This window comes from Trichomycterus rosablanca, chromosome 7 (genome assembly GCF_030014385.1).
Source record: "Trichomycterus rosablanca isolate fTriRos1 chromosome 7, fTriRos1.hap1, whole genome shotgun sequence".
Taxonomy (NCBI): domain Eukaryota; kingdom Metazoa; phylum Chordata; class Actinopteri; order Siluriformes; family Trichomycteridae; genus Trichomycterus; species Trichomycterus rosablanca.
The window spans coordinates 14,990,952-14,994,081 of record NC_085994.1 but is presented as its reverse complement, the minus strand read 5'-3'; the positions used below and the strand labels follow the sequence as shown (position 1 = coordinate 14,994,081).

General features: G+C 42.3%; 1 long non-coding RNA gene across 1 annotated transcript; it reads left to right on the top strand.

Annotated features, from left to right (window-relative positions):
• Window positions 1-561: 561 nt before the first annotated feature.
• Window positions 562-1,193, top strand: LOC134317707 (uncharacterized). The gene is made up of 2 exons (XR_010013262.1): window positions 562-628; window positions 811-1,193. It is a non-coding gene; the product is annotated as an uncharacterized LOC134317707 (long non-coding RNA).
• Window positions 1,194-3,130: the final 1,937 nt, after the last annotated feature.

Below are 3,130 nucleotides of genomic sequence, written 5' to 3'. Positions count from 1 at the left end.
AAAGTTGGGACAGTAAGGAAAATGCAAATAAAACAAAAAATGCAGTGTTCCTTACATTTACTTTGACTTTTATTTGATCACAGACAGGATGAACCCAAGATATTTCATGTTTTATCTACTTAACTTCATTTCATTTATTAATATACCTCCATTCCTGCATTTCAGGCCTGCAACACATTTCAAAAAAAGTTGGGACGGGGCAATTTAGGGCTAGTAATGAGCTGAAAAAACTAAATAATTATGTAATTCCAAACAGGTGATGTTAACAGGTGATTGTAATCATGGTTTGGTACAAAAGCAGCATCCAGGAAAGGCCGAGACTTTGATGAGCAAAGATGGTCAGAGGATCTCCAGTTTGTCAACAATTGTGTGAGAAAATAATTGATTAAAAACAATGAACCTCAAAGAAAGATTGGAAGGGATTTGCATATTTATCCGTCTACAGTGCATAATATCATTAAACTATTTAAGGAATTGGGAGGAATTTTAGACAGCACTGCATCAGAGTATAAATATTTGGGGACAATTGTTGACAACATGCTGAGATTTTCTTCCAACACAGAGGAGATACTAAAGAAATGCCATCAGAGACAGTACTTACTCAGGAAGTTAAAATCATTTGGAACTAGTAAGGACACTCTTACCACTTTCTATTATACTTTTATTGAAAATATAATAACCTTCTCTTTCACATGCTGGTTTCACTCCATCACTCTCCAGAACAGAAACCGTCTGTTGAATGTGGTTAAAGTATGCTCAAAGATCATTGAACAACCTATTCGTTCTCTTACCACCTTATGTGATCAGCAGACTGTGAAGGCAGCTCGCAGGATTTTACAGGACCCCTCTCATATTCTGTTTTCTGAGTTTGAATGGCTTCCCTCAAGACGCAGACTCCGTTGTCCACACTGCAGGACGCAGAGGAGGAAGATAACCTTCCTCCCCAGGGCAGTTCAGCTCTTAAATGCTGAACACTGACCAGTCATAAGCGCTGATGCGGCTACATGAAGTACAACTTTTTAATAATGCATGCACTTTATAATTCATCTATGAGTTTGTATATGTTCTTATTTGTGAACGCTGTTTGTTGTATTGTGTGCTGTTATGTGTCTTGAGAGTTGTGTGTGCTCTTAAGCTACCTTTATGCTCTTTAAATTGCCCCTCGGGGACAAATAAAGTAATCTGAATCTGAATCTGAATCAAGAACCGCCACTCAATAATAGCTGATTTAACCACTTGGGCAAGAGATTACTTTGGCAAACCTTTATCAAGCACTACAATACAGAGTTACATGCACAAATACCACTTAAAACTACGGTACAAAAAAGAAGCCTTATGTGAACCATGTCCAGAAGCGGCATCGACTTCTCTGGACTCAGAGGCCTCTAGGATGGACCATCACACAGTGGAAACATGCATTGTGGTCAAATAAATCAGCATTCCAGGTCTTTTTATGAAAAAAATGGACACGCGTGTACTTCTGACCAAAGACAAAAAGGACCATCTAGACTGTTATCAGCAACAAGTCCAAAAGCCAGGGTCTGTCATTGTATGGGACTGTCTCAGTGCCTTTGGCAAAGGTCATTTACACTTCTGTGATGGCAGCATTAATGCAGAAAAGTACATTGAGATCTTAGAGCAACATGTGCTGCCTTCAAGATGTCATCTTTTCCAGGTACATTCATGCATTTTTCAACAAGACAATGCAAAACCACATGATGCACACATTACAAAGGCATAGCTGCGGAAGAAGAGGGTACGGGTACTGGACTGGCCTGCCTGCAGTCCTGACCTGTCCCCAATAGAGAATGTGTGGAGAATTTTGAAATGAAAAATGTGACAACGACGACCCCGTACTGTTGCACTTGATCTTAAGACGTGTTTGCAGGAAGAATGGGACAAAATAAAAGCTGAAACACTAAATCACTTGGTATCCTCGGTGCCAAAACGTCTTTTAAGTGTGGTGAAAAGGAATGGCAACATTACAAAGTGGTCAGTGCTTTACTGTCCCAACTTTTTTTTGGAATGTGTTGCAGGCCTGATGTTGATGGATGGATGTTTATTAATAAATGAAATGAAGTTGACCAGACAAAACATGAAATATCTCAGGTTCATCCCGTCTGCAATGAAATAAAAGTAAAAGTAAATGTAAGAAACATTGCATTTTCCATGCTGTCCCAACATTTTTTCTGATTTGTGGTTGTAGATGACAGGCTCGGATTTGATCGGTAAGTTTGTTTGTTTATTAGGATTTTAACGTCATGTTTTACACTTGGTTACATTCATGACAGGAACGGTAGATACTCATTACACAAGATTCATCAGTTCACAAGGTTATATCGAACACAGTCATGAACAATTTTGTATTTTGCATGTCTTTGGACTGTGGGAGGAAACCGGAGCACCCGGAGGAAACCCACGCAGACACGGGGAGAACATGCAAACTCCACACAGAAGGACCCGGACCGCCCCACCTAGGGATCGAAACCGTCGGTAAGAACTGTCTAGTTTCGTCTATGTACTCCATCTTTTCCCCACTATCCAAAACAGTGCAGAAGGTGGCTTTGCCGCTCGAACTTGTGTCTAGGTGTGAGTGAGTGAGGGAGGCTTTGTAAATCCTGCACAATGCGACTAAAGACCGCGGGGCTGGTGGCATTCCTAAACCCCCAGCGAACGCATTCCTCCTACATGAGAGAGTGAGAGAGAGAGAGAGAGAGAGAGAGAGATGTCCTAATGGCAGAGTGGACTGCACTCACAGCCAGCTGTTGGTTCATAACTCGGGGAACGCTCGCACATTAAAGTCGAATCGACTCACTTTGGCCGGAGAATCGCGCACTGACTACACGCGCACTGGACTGGAAAAGTTTTTTAAAGGAGGTGGGAAAAAAAGAAAGGAGTGGGGAATCGCTCTCTGTAACGCTCTGGCTCGGATTATTTCTGATGCGTGTGCCAGTGGGGAATACTTTTAAATGGAGCGCCGAAAGTGCCGGGCACAGAGTCAGCGGACGAGCGCGCGCCCCGGCATGAGCAGATGTGATTGAGTTTCGCGTCAGCAGGTTCCACTGGCACTGTTATCACAGGGAATCACAGGGAAGCAGATACATCGCGTTCACTGTGATAGAGGACAGAC